General features: G+C 42.6%; 1 protein-coding gene across 3 annotated transcripts in view; it reads left to right on the top strand.

Annotated features, from left to right (window-relative positions):
* The window catches only part of PTPN3 (protein tyrosine phosphatase non-receptor type 3), a 178,911-nt gene that overhangs the window by 27,978 nt on the left and 137,016 nt on the right, over positions 1-13,917 (top strand). Inside the window, exon 1 of one of the 3 annotated variants that reach the window (XM_064506726.1) lies at positions 12,696-12,860. The exons of 1 other annotated variant lie outside the window; for it this stretch is intronic. The gene's annotated coding sequence lies outside the window, so the exon portion shown is untranslated. Of the gene's footprint in view, positions 1-12,695; positions 12,870-13,917 lie in introns of those variants that run through there. One more of the 3 variants, XM_064506725.1, reaches the window with a different exon arrangement.

Raw genomic sequence — 13,917 nt, 5'->3', positions numbered from 1 at the left:
GCCTAGTTGTTCCTAGACCCAGCCATGTAGATAAGCACAGGGAGATGGTGAGCTCTTCATTTGCTTCATGCCTGTTGTAGCTCCTGCATTACTTTGAGCTACACATCCAAAATTTCACAATAGATGGGAGAAAAGATTGTTATGTATGTACGGTCCATAATCCTAATGCTGGAAGTCAACAGCATTGCCAGGGATGAATTTATTGAGCATGCTAACTCAAACAAGCTCTGTGGCTGTAACAATTGCTTTAATACTGACGGGAATAAATTAGCCAGACCTGCCCACTCTCACACAGAATATTGTAATGTTTATTGACTACTTTCATCTGTGGACATCTTATTTTTACATATACGTTTAAAAGCTGAAATTATATACACAAAAGACAATCTGAATAGCAACAAAGAACAAGTTCAATTGAAGCACAGGTCAAATATTCCCTCTTAATTGCTCCTTTGGTGCCATTATAAACAATGTAAATGATGTTGTATTAACAAGCTTCCAGAGAGCTTATAAACAGTTTGTGTTAAATTAGGGACTGAATGGCAGCTTCAAGTCTGAGCCTATTGCCCGGACGGGATGAGCTCAGGCAGAGGTGTGCAGCAGTCACTCGTACTGGGAGCCACAGCCTGCACCTTCCTCCCCTGTTTACTCAGGAGCGTAAGCCAATTTACTTGAACTATAGGCATGAGAAAAGCTCAGCGCACTGGGTTCCTAACAGTTATTAAATACCAGATGCTTTTTGTGGTTTCGTATCAGTAAATTCTGCCAAAACTTTCTAGGGAAAGAAGGTTGTTCTCTGATTTATTTCTCAAAATAAATAAAACGCTCTTTAAATTTGTGCCTGCGGACTTTTGCCGCACAGTGGCTATGAGTTTGTTCCTCTTATCTCTCCAGAAGTATGCATATGGGGTGGTAGGACAGCGGAAATGGGGAAAAAGGTGAAATAGGTTTCCATTTCTCATTATTACTTCAAAGTTGCATTTCACTTCTTCAAATGTGCAAAGAAAATCTCTTGAAGGGGCACCCACTTCTGTATGCACTCTCTCAAAAGCTTCTCGAGACAATATATTGTCTCCAATAAACACATATTTTAGCAGGCTATCTGAATTACTTCCTCAGGCAATTTGTGGCTGAAATCAGAAATGACCTTCAGAGAGGGCACTGCCAATGGCAGTAAGAACATTTGCAATATAGTCTCTGGATTTATGTTTCCAAAGGACCTTGTAAAAATCTTTATTTCTTTGCCTGTGCTGTTTTGGTGGCCAGAAGAGTAGAGGTCATTTTGTTTGCTTTACCCCTGTCATGACTTTGCTTTGCCAGACATGTGTCTACAAGACACATGGGAATTCTTTAAAAACAAATTGTGTCATGTAGTAAAAATGACTTTAAAAAATCATTGTATCAAAAGCTATTTCTGTTCCTAATTGTTAAAACTGTAACACATCTTTGCTATTTTGTTTGCCCTCAGAAGATTGTTGATCTCATACTAGCAAGTGAGCGTAACTTTACAACTGGAGCAACTGATGATATACAGTGAAATCAATAATGACGTTGTTAAAATAAATATTGTGCAGAAAAAATAAATGCTACTATTTATGAAGCTGGAAAGGTCACGTACTATAGAAAATAATGAACGCATTTATCTAAACCGCTGTATTACAGTTAAACTGAAAGCTCTCTGATCAGTGAGTCATCCCTTTGCAAACATCTCTCTTTTGCAGCAGCTAGAACAGAAGCTACTTGCACAGCCTCTGCCTTACTTGCCACAGGACAAATCACTGAGGCATGACTGCAGTACCCCATCGTGTTGCTCTTGTTCCCCTTTAATTCAAGTGGAGCCTTGTCTGATGATAAAATTATTGCAGTAGAGAACTATATTTAAAACTGGGTGACTCATTCATCTTATGGCTTTGTTGGAGCATTTAATGGGTCATATAACTATATATATTTCATTCATGTTCCCATTATAGTAACGATAATTGTTTTGTTCCACTAATTCTCTTAATAAAATAGCAGTCTCTAAGCAAATAATTCTCCCTCTCCCTCTTTTTTGTGGTCTGTTCTTTGACACTTTTTTGACAGAGCCTAATCTGAAATTTCCAGATAGTAGCATATCAGGTTACAGCAGTGTTTAGCATTAGCTATTTGGAGCTATTGACTCATAAAGAAAGGTGTGGAAGAGAACAGTCAGGAATTGTATAATTCTGTTGTAATGAAACAACTGAATTTTTGCTTCCATAAAGGCCCAATAGCCAACTTGTATTAGCTTAATGTGTTTCTTTCTATACTTAAAGTAGTCTTTCAATAGTTTGAAGATTTTTAATCGTTTTGCTTTGCCATTTCCACCCAGGAAAGAAATTACCATCTTTTTCCCTCTTTTCCCCCTCTCCTTTCACAGAGATACAAGAACTTAAGATATGTTTCAGTAACAAACACAACAGTTTATACAGAATCTTATCGTGCCAAAACATCTCTATGCACAAGCATCAGGAATGAGATCAGCTCTGCTTTGAAAACAGTTTTTGTCAGCTATTGAGCTTTACATGGCTAATAATGTTACCAAAGGAAGTACTGGTGATTATGTCATATTTGTAATTCTAGAATCAAGAAAGTCCCATATGGAGTGGAAGGCAGGAAAGGAAGAACACATGATGGCTCTATACACATTTTTTTTATAGAAACAAAATATGAGGTGTTAGTCAAAAGTACCCAAACTGTTCAAATTGGCAAGCTAGCTCCACACAGGAAACATAGACGTTTGAGTACTGAGACTGCAGTCTGCAGTGGATTTGGATTCCTAGTGGAATTTCAAAATCTTCCAAGACTTCCTATTAAAAATGGGAAAACATCTAAACGTGATACTCGGAAAATCAGCATGTCCTCCCTCACCACCCTGAGGGATTTCAGAGCCATTAGATCACTTTTATCACATGTTTAATCTAGTCATTCTGGCTTTGATCTTTGATCTTTTCCTAGGAAAGTAGGAGATAATGGTTTGGCTTCTGTCCCTGAAGAAAGCAATTCAAAAAAGTTTCCTAGGCACCTGGCCAGTCTGCGGGCAACATGTCTCACTCTGCATGGAGTAATTAGGAACAGTGCTAGGACCTGAATAATAAATCTTGTCTACCTTTACTCCAGAAAGGGCTGAGCCAGAAGAGATCTCAGGATCTAGACTATGGACCCAAGAGTCCAAAATGGCAATAAGGTGCTCACACCCCTTGGCTCATTGTGTATTTAAAAAAAAAAAAAGGAGGAGGGGGGACTTCAACAGCAGACTAAAGATAAACCTCTACCATGCATGAAGAAAAGAAAGAGACACATCAAGAACATCCCCTTTCCAAACTATTTAACACAAGAAATACCAAAGGCTGCTTTCCCTTTCCTTCTCCTTCCTCTTGTTGCCCTCTGACTGCCTCTCGTTACCCAGCAGACTTCTGCTATCTACAAGTATTGACTCAATACAGAGCCTAGGCAACATAAGCTGATCTAAGGCCAGGCTGCTACAGCAGTGTCCTTTTTCTTGCATGGACACTAGGGTCCGTGCAAACTACATCATGAGATGTTTCAGGCAGAGGAATTGCTGTTGGCTGGGTAGGTTTGGACTGCCCCAAATTCCAGTTTTTGAGAATTCGTGTTGAATTTGAGAAATAGTTTTACTATAAAGAGGAAAAATTCAGATTGTTTTTTTTTTTCCTCAGAACTAGCCCATATTTTAAAAGACTTAAATAACTCCCAAAACATAGATTTGTGACAAGCAAAATGTAACATTCCAATCTATCCCCCCAAATTCCCTCCCCCCTTAGTTTTTTTTTACTTCACCAGAGAAAAACCTCTGATCTGAAACAGTCTTTTCCCTTCTATTCCCATTTTCTTCCTTTTAGCAACTACACTAAAAAACTTTTTTGTTAGCATAGCACTAGTTTTCCCAAGTAAAATCCACAAAATGCAGAATTCAGGACTTGAAGTGATTGAAAATGGCAAGGAATATTGTATTGCTTTATCACAATGAACGGTTTGGCAGATGTCAGGAGAGGACAGATAGGAGCTCTTCTTGTACAATGTTGGTACCGTGAGTTGTGTTTGAAGCCTTAAAACTGCTGTAAGAACAAGTATGGCCATGAATATTCAACAAACATACCCTGTGGTCCTGAATTTCAGGGGGGGGGAGGGAGGGGGAGTGCTGGTACACACTTTGCAACATTTTTTAAGGGTTTGAGCCCAATAGTCTGCATTTTATTGTCAAACCCAGGTAATCCTGGCCAGTGGAAAAAACTGGTATAGAAACATTCTTATGGTTTTCATCCTCTGAGGAAAAGATATGGGAGAAGTGGGAAATATTAAATGTGACACTGTAATTGAGAACTATGCTAGGAGAGTAGAATTCAGGTTCTGTGGATGATCTTAATAACAATATTTCCTAATTTTGGGGTGCATGAATCTGCGAGCTGTGCATAATCTAAGGAATGATGATAGGCCTTGCAGAGTTTCAGACCCTTTCTTACGGGTCTTAGTCAGGGTAAGTGTGAATGGCGTGTAAGGGCAGGTTTTTAGCAAGCTGAGAGTGGGACTGGAACTAAATCTAAAACTCCCAAATTATAACCCTTAGTTTTTACATGGCAGCAAATCAGAGACTTTAGAGGCACCTGATTTTGATAACTCGCAGCTCCCTAAGTAGCTAGAGTTACACTCCTGTGGACACCCATATTTGCACTAACAGGGCTGTGAAACCACTGCTTAGGAATACCTGAAACCTAACTAGAATCCAGAAATGAGGCACATAAATCCTATTTGTGTCCAAGAGCACACTTCCAGGAAACGTATCCCAAGTGAACAGAGGTGCCTCTCTGGAACACCTGAGGCTGAGACATGAGACTTAACAGGCATCTATGCACTTACTATTTCTCACGACTAACTCCAGCATTTCTCTACTGACTATGTTAACCAAGTACTCCCTATGCAGGGTGTTGGCAGTTCTCCAACGCAATGTGAGATGGAAAACTTTCCCTATATAATCTCTAGAAGCAGCCCAGGAGCTGCACGCAGGAGTCTGGATTTTACCCCGGAGCTGGGTATCTGAAAGTTCAACGCTACAACACCCAGCGCTTAGGTCCTTTGAAACCTACTGCTCTTTGTGTGTGTCAAAACAGATAGGGTGGACTGGCACATCACAAATGTACAAGATATGTTTGTATGGCAAGAAAATCCTTCCAGCTGCTTTACTTCTTAAATACCCAGAGTATGAGACCTCATAGTTATTGAAAGTTTATTGTTAAATTCAGAACTTTTTCTATTCCCCTCAAAAACAGGGCCTCATTAGAATTTTCACTGTACAGATTTTTAAAACATCACTCTGGAAATCAATTAGTCTAGTCAAGCTGCTTCTTTCTGATCCCCAGACTCCAGACCTAATTCTTTATGTCTTCTCCCCTTAGGTATATTATAACCCTGCATGCTTCTGGACTGGAGTGTACTGAATATGATAATGCTGAGGCATTTGCACATTTCATTAACAATCTCTTAAAAGAAGTATACCTAAAGTTTTATTTTTTTGCATTAATTGTGACCTTCAGAAAGAAACTGCTCTATTACTAATCTCCTGAAACATATGGTTTTGTTGTAAGGGGGTGGAGAGTGGGTGGGAAGAGGGAGCTGATTTTTTTTCCCATTTTTGAGGGCATTAAAGAACATAGCTGTATTTTTGTATGCTTTCAGGGTAACTCTGATAACACAGGCAAAAGGGGAGGCTATTTGTTCCATTTATGTACGATGCCAAATAACAAAGAAACACTAATGTCATTAATTGGTCTATATGCCATCTCTTAGAAGGTGCTTTTAATTTTCACAACGGCTGCAACAGCATTACCAGCAATCCAGCAAGAATAGTTACCCAGCTAAGCACTCAGGGCAGTAATGGTTCACAGAAAACTAAGAAGTGTGGAGGTGTTTTGCTTTTGTTCCTTTAAAGAAAGTCTGATCACAATAGATGTGCATGTAGCAACAAATTAGGAGCTTGATTCAACGGCTCTTGAATGGAATGATTTGATAAATCAAGCAAGGGCAGAACACACTGATCTGATGGCAGCCAGGTTAGGTCTAGCGTACAATGAAATGTAAATCATAACGGTAAAGTATGCTTTATTTTTTTTTTTCCGTTAGGGAACCCATCAAATCTCCTTATTAAGGCTTATTGGCTGTCTGCTAAGTTGAGAGCAGTATTTCTCAAGGAACCAAGAAAGTGACATCGTGTTAACTTTGAAGACTTTTCTTCCAGATCATTTACACACATGTGAATCAAAAACCTGAAAAAGAGAAGGCAACCCCTCACTACAGATTAGTGATAATGTACTACAGCATATGATATTCTGAATTCTGTTCCATATCATATACTCAGAAGAGTGTAAATGTTGCTAAGTATTTTACTTATTTTGGTTTGCAGCACGGAGTATACTCTAAAGCTCTGTATGCTTGTCCTTCATTTTAAAGCTGAGCCTGTACTTCACTTTAAAGCTGACATGACTAATACAAAATTAAAATGGACAGCCAGATCAACAGCATTCCCCACCTACATCATGCAAATCAATCAACCAGAAAGACAAGAAAAGTGCCCAACGCTCCCTAAAGGCCCAATTCCATATCTTTCAAGCTGCAGTTAAAGTAGCTTTCTTCGATGTTCCATCTCAAACTCAAATGATGTAGAACTTAAAATGTACTTCTGTTGCACTTTGAGGAGTGCCAATTTTGAAAGAAACAAAATATGTTTTACATAAAGTTAGCATAGTGCTACATTGTTTCTCTTGTGCAGCTATGTTAGATGTATATACTGAATTCATTTAAATAAGATCTATTTGAATGTGCTTTTCATGGTTAATTGCTAAATGTAAAACATGCAAATTTTAGACAAAGCAAAAATTATCTGGCACTTCTTTCCTATGAATTGCATGTTTTTAGATTAACAGATAAATATCCAGAAGTAGGGAAATACAGCCATAGGTGAATAGAAGAAAAATATGTGAGCAATAACACCGTCGCCTGCTCTCGATTATTTAGAATAATTATATGACACTACTGATAAAGGAAATCATAGCATGGTTGTAAGGAGGAGTAAAAGAAGAATAAGCCAAAAAAAAAATTGAGATGTGTGTTTCTCAGTGACAAGGAGCCTGATAATCATGTAAATACTTATTCACCATATTAGTGATCAGATAATCAAAGTAGAGATAGAAAAGATCACTTAATTTTGTACTGTGTGTACGTGCACAGAGAAATTTCGCAGCAATATATTTTAGTATATAATGTTCTGCCTAAATTTAAATGGTCAACTTGATTGTGCTTTTGCTGTTTCCCTTAGAAATATTTTTTTACAGTCCAGTACATTTGCATTGTTTAGGACTAAATGAAACATTGTTGGCACACCCCCATGATAGTTTTTGCATGTACTCTTCCATTCTGTTTAACCAATATTTAATGATGCATATTTCATGAATCAGTGCATAATATGACTTGTTCGATATATGCCTGTAAGTAAATGTGGGCACTTTTGACAATGTCAGCTGAAGTGAATGAGGAGTATTACATCCATGAAAACAGTGCAAGCATGCAGGTTACTTTGGCCAGACAAGTTATTGCTTAATTGCTGAGCAATGTTCACAGATAGTGGTTATACTCCTAGTCTGTATTCAGTTAAACCAGCATTTCATGACAGTGTGAACATACCTGAAGTCACTTAGGTTTTCTTGGAAAGTTCACTGTTGGTTTATGTTTTAAAAAAGATTGAGGCTTCAAAACATATTTCATAAAGCTGAGACAAGGACTGTTGTTAGAACTTTAATGTCTCTGGAACTGGAATGAAGCGTAATCTATGCATGCATATACAAATGTATCTATCAGGCAGAGGTGACCATAAAGTGTAGCATTCAGATTGCCTAACATTTTCCTTTTAAAGCTCTAGTTTGAGTTAGAACTCTGCCAGAGTTTAATTATCTGAGATGGAGTTTCCCATCATGAGCTTCTGTCTCGGGCTGAATAGGGTTTAAGCAAGAGTAATCCAGCATTTTCCAGAAAGAGTTAGGAAGAAGAATTGCTAGATAAAACAAACAAAACCCCTTTTCACAAGTATTTATTGAGAAGCTTAAGCATGTCCATGATTCTGACAATGTGGAGTCTTTTGCTGACCTGGAGGAAATCCTTTTAAATTTGGCTGATTAGCATCTGAAAATCTGTGTGTGTGTGCAGTACATATGCACACACTCAGAGGCTTGCTGGGCTTGGCAACACGAGCCTAAAATGTTATGCCTCCACAGATCATATAAATTACAGGCACGGATGGGTTAGTAACAGCCTCAGAATGTCCTTTTGTGTGCTCCCCTCTAATCCCTGAGATACAGGATATTTACTTAAACTGTGTTTAAAACATGCAGTGAAAGAGGTTCCATCATTTGCCCAGGTAGCTTGGTTGACATCTAGAAAGATCTGTTCTAACATTTAGTTGTAATCTTCTTTGCTATGAATGAAGTTGTTTGCGCTTCATCCCAGTTACAGTGGAAATGGAGAACAACATATCACTGCTCTGTTCATACCTTGCACATAACTGAAGACAGTTGTCTTGTGCCCGTTCCTAATCTGCCCACATCCTTAACTTTTCCTCATTAGCCATGTTTTCTAAATCTCTTATTTTCATTGCTGTCCTCTTGGTTTTCCAAAACTTGGTGCTTAATGGAACAGAATTATTTTATCCATCTCTTAAAATACATTGTGTGCTTTACCTCCATCTAAATCACTGAGCCCAGCAGCGAGCAGGACTTCTTCCTGCTGTTGTTTCTCTGGCTACTAAAGCCAAGAATAGAAAGCCAATCTAAGCTGTGGAATCAGGCTGTGGTTTCATGAACTCTCTAAGGAGCAGCAGAAGCCAGCTACGCTGCTGAAATAATCAGCTCTCTCTTCTCCCTCAACTTCTCACAGTGCTACTCTCCTTTCCTTCTACCAGCACAAGCGTCGGCGTGGCCATGTGGTGAACCTGACTGGAGAGGTTATCTAAATTAAAAGTAATACTACCCACAATTTTTTCCCCTGACCCTATTCACTAAGTAGCTGCACAAACTGCTGTCAGAGATCTTTGCTGTGGTCACAGCACTTCTGGCTGATGCTGAGCAAGCCACTCAAGTAGAACTTCTTCTCTCTGGCCAGTAAAAGAGCATTTTTCTTTTCTGCCTAAACTGAACTGAGATTCAGGTTCTGATTTTTTTATGTAAAGAACTACTCAGAGATGTGAATAAACCAACAGGAATACAGGGTCCTAGATGTCTTCAGCTGGATACTAAACAGATTGAGAGTAGCCATCCTGTTTGTAGGTGCTAACATATATAGTGATCATAGTTGTTGACACATGCAGTAAATGGGGAATAATTCTGCAAAATAGTATGTTCATGTAATTAAAGAGAATAATATTGCCTTTGTCACAAAAGGTAAAATTAACAGATAATTTTTATCCTCTTTTTTTAATTTCAGGTGGTTATTTTCATAGAATTAGTATTTTTTTCCCACATTTTTGATTGTGCAATAGGAAAACAAATTACAGGTAATTAATTTACACTCATCTAACTTGGCACATTTTAAACAAATAGATGATGTGTAGGAGTATTCACATACAAATAAGTTTTTGAAACACAGCTATTTTGTTATTAGGAGACATAAAATCATATTTGGTGGGAGAGATTTTTTACTGTTTTGAGATATCCACAAGAGCTCCTACTGTATGCTATATGCAGAAGTTACAGCTATTATGTTGCTTCTTGTCTTCCCTGCTCTTAATTTATACAAAATTCTCTGCCTTTCCATGCAACTGAGGACTTTGGGAATGTACTTTCCAAGAACAGAATTAAAGAGGCGTAAGTAATTGCACATAATATAAAGCTGAGTTTTGTTCCCATTAAATCTGCAACTCCCAGAAAATGGAGTAAGGGTTCCTCTTATTCCCTGGTAAGGCTGAAAACACTTGATACAACAGACAGTAGTTTTAACACACAGAAAGATTGTAATTATGTATTTTCTTCCAGGTCCACCAGTATAACTTCTGGTGCTGTAATGAAAGAGTTGTCTAGCCATACAGCTTTAGTCCTACAGGAAATACAGGAATTGCATTATGAGATCAGATGCCTACTACACTTACATTTCATCTCCAAAAATCATCAGAACCTGACTGTGATTAATTGGAATGTATTGGCTCCCATGTCACTAAATTAATGCTCCTATAAACTTATGTGGGACCATTTGGAGCGCGGCATGCAGTAACCTAAATTACGCAGAGCAGCAGCTTGGCCCTTGGCTATGTGTTCAACTTCACGTATCTGTTAAGTTGCATATTTTATTGCATTACTGCTAAAGGGAGAGGTGGTGACTACTGTTTACAAGTACTTCGACTATTTGGAAAATGCCAAGTATCAGTATAAAGAAAGTTGAACTTCCTTCTATGACCTACAAAGTGTTAGAAGGGTCTAATCCTCACTGATGAAGGAGAGGTTCTGCTGGAAACATATGGGCCAAATGGGCTGATCTGGAAAGGCAATGTCAGTGCTTTTTTAAAAAACTCTATCATTCTAGAGTTAAATATTCTTACACTCTAGTAGAATGTTATAAACAGATTAACTTAATCCCACTTCGAATCTCAGAACCAGTTGACTAGAATGAAGCCTGCTGACTTTGAAGTTTTCATTAGGATTTAAATGTGTGGAAGATTAAACCTATGAACTCTTTTCTAAATGGAGAGGGATTAGATTATTAGATACCTTCCTGAATTAAGTCTTTTAGATAGATTGCTCTTCAGGGTAGGTATTAATAAGTATGTTTATGAGCATAAGATAGAACTGTCCAGAGGAACCTGCACCAAATCTGACCAAGCCCTGTGAGTCAGCCATGCTGAGCAGCAGCATGCATTGTCCCTGGTGGGAAAACGTGATACAGTTAAACTCCTCCCAGTACCCACATTTAGATAGGTAGTATTGTGCAGATGTGCACAAACTGGCTCTCATTATCTTGCCTTCATTGCATCTGGAGCTTCTACCTTCAAGTTACTTCACCCAAACTAGCCAGCAAAGCAGCGTAATGAGGAATGGCTGATTAGATGAGCAGTACAGAGTGAGCAGATTGCAACAGCTACGCTGCAATTCAGAAAGCCACATCCCTGTTGCAGGTGTATCTCTCCTTTGCAGTGCAATACAGAGGTCCCTGAATTAGCTCTGGAAAGGGTAATTTTGGAATTTGGTCAAGGAATAGTCTGATACTATGCTTTTCTCAGGCGCTTGTCTGAATATTTCTGGTTCCCTGTCTCTCGCACAGAGCTTCTGGCACTGTAGTTCACTGTCTCCCCATTCCCACCCTTGCATTTGGTTTAAGGGAGATTGGTTTAAGGGAGGACACAGGCTAAAACAGATCAGGGAAATAACATCTGAGTTTCAGACATTTTTGGAGAGAGCTTTTGTGCATCTTTTCACCTGGATCATTTCATTGATCTCATGTACAGCTGCATTGGCACAACTGTGCCACAAGGACAGGAACAGGCAACTGGAAATTTCTTTAACTAGCTTTGCCACTGGAGAAAACATACCATAGGTTTGCTTGGCCATTGAAGTATTCTGCTTCAGTTAATTAGCTCTGCTGAAAGGCTTAGTTAATTAGCACAGGTGTAGAGTAGCTCTGACACAGTTATACTGCTTGCAAGACCTGAGCTAGTATCTCTGCACTGTGTTGCAGGAAAAAACAGGCAAGTGATAGAAATCCAGGAGGAACAGCACACCTCCTGATCTCTTCTGGGGACCCTGGGCCCCCCATGACCTTGTCGGTGGTCAGACCTTTCCATTTCCCTTCAGGGAGACAAGCAGATGGGATGTGCTATAAACCACTTTTACGATATTCTGGGTATCTCTGTGTTGCGTAATGTAGACGTTTGCCTTGTTACTAACTCAAGTGATAACACAAGCAGTCATCAGTTTCTTCATTTCCACAGAAAGCATCAGCTAGCATTGGCCAGCTTGGGCTTCAGTAACTCAAGACTGGGGCAGGGCTAGCCAACCTCCCTAATGTCGTAAGCCACATGCTAAAATTTCTGTATGTCCCAGAGCCAGCAGACGCAGCCCACGCTGGTCAAGGAGAAGAGCTCGGGGTGCCATTACCGGCAGGGCACAGCTTCTGCTGCCCATGCCACTCAGGGTGAGCCCCAGGGTGGCTCCGCAGGCCTCAGCCAGCTGGCGGCTCCTGCAGGAGGACACCCAGCCACCGGGAAAAGCCGCTGATCGGAGCTCAAGTCTGCGAGGGCGACGCACGCCAGGGCAGCGGATAGGTTGGGCCCCGCCAACCGCCGCCCTCAGGCAACCTGTCGCGCGCGGCAGGTGCGCGGGGCGCAGCCCGCGAGACAGCCGGCGCCAGCGCGCACGCGCGCGGAGCGGGGCGCGGGAGGGTGCGAAGGCGCGACTCCCGCTGCGGGGGTCGGGCGGCTCCTGCTCCCCCCTCCTGCCCCGCCTTTTCCCCTCCCGGAAGCAGCGGAAAGAGCCGAAGGGCGCCGAGCGGAGCTGAAGCGGGAGTCGGGACCGGGCGGGGGAGGCGGTTGGGCCGGGCCTCCGCTAGGGGACGGGCTCGGGCTCGGGCTCGGGCTCGGGCTCGGGCTCGGGCTCGGGCTCGCGGCTCGCCTCCAGCCCCGCCCCGCCCCGCCCCGCCCGGGCTCAGGAGCCGGCGGCGGGGTCGGCTGCGTGGTCGCGAGCTCAGCACCTGTTCGCTTCGGTGTGCGCGGCGGCGGCGGTCGCAACGGCCTTCCGCACCCGCTGCGGGAGCGGCGCGCGCCGGGCCGGGCCGGGCGGCGGCGGCGCTGAGCGGTGCGGCAGGTACCGGGCGGGGCGGGCTGTGGTAGCGGGAGCCGGGCTGCGGGGAGGGAAAGTTGGCGCTGCCCGGGCGCCTCCGGGAGGCGGGGGAGGCTGCCCCCGCGCCGTCCTCCTGCCGCAGGCGGGCGGGCGGCCCGGGGCAGGGGTGCCTGGGCGGGCGGGCGGCTGGCCCCCAGCCTGTGCCGGGCTGGCCGCTGTCCCTGCTGGAGAGCGGCCGTTGGGGCCCCCAACAGCTCCAGCGGCTTTCGGAGGGGCGGGGGTGGCCCCGCGGCTTGTGGCTGAAACAAGTGAAGAGGGAGCGGGAGAATATTTAACCCCGGAGGGGCCCGGTGCTCGCCGGGGGCGGCAGGGAGGCGGCGGTGGCTCGGGGCGCGCCCCCGGCCTCTCTGTTCCCTTCTCCTCCTCGCTCGCCCTTTCGTTTTCGTTCACCCGTCGAGATTTTTATTTTTAGCGAGCTCGGAAAGGGCTGCGGCCCCGCGGCTGGGAACTTGAGCAACCTTTGGGTTTGCCCAGCGCCCCGCGGCGGGGAAGCCCCCACGCCGTTGCCTGCCGGCTTCCTCCTTTGCTTGGTTTCGCTGACTTTTCTTACCGGGCTGGTTTGGGTCCTTTCCTTATCCGACACCCCCCCCTCCCCCCCCCAATTGATCACGGAGCACCTGGTGTGAGATTTTTGCCTGTTTGAGCACCGGCTTCCTTAGGCTACTCTGAAAAAACAGCGGGGTCGGCTGTACTTACTAAGTCTGTCTGTACGGGTTTCTTCTCGGCGTAGGTCTGCGAACGGATTAAAAAATCGAAACAAACCCCTGGGATAGTTAGTTATGGTGTCTAACTGTGAGCTACCTCAAAAGCTGCCAGTTGTCTACAGCGGTTATTTTCAGCTTTTTTGGTGCTGACTTACTCTGTGTGGACATATATATAAAGTGTGAAAACAAGTAACTATCGATGTTGTAAAATTGATGAAATGGCAGTAAAAGACTATTTTTCTTTTAATATGAAACTTCCATTAATCTTATGGCCTTTCCTAATCCCTCTCCTTACTGAGATTATTTTA

This window comes from Dromaius novaehollandiae, chromosome 2 (assembly GCF_036370855.1).
Source record: "Dromaius novaehollandiae isolate bDroNov1 chromosome 2, bDroNov1.hap1, whole genome shotgun sequence".
NCBI classification, from domain to species: domain Eukaryota; kingdom Metazoa; phylum Chordata; class Aves; order Casuariiformes; family Dromaiidae; genus Dromaius; species Dromaius novaehollandiae.
Note: the sequence above shows the minus strand (reverse complement) of the source record. Positions and strands in the feature narration are given on the sequence as shown.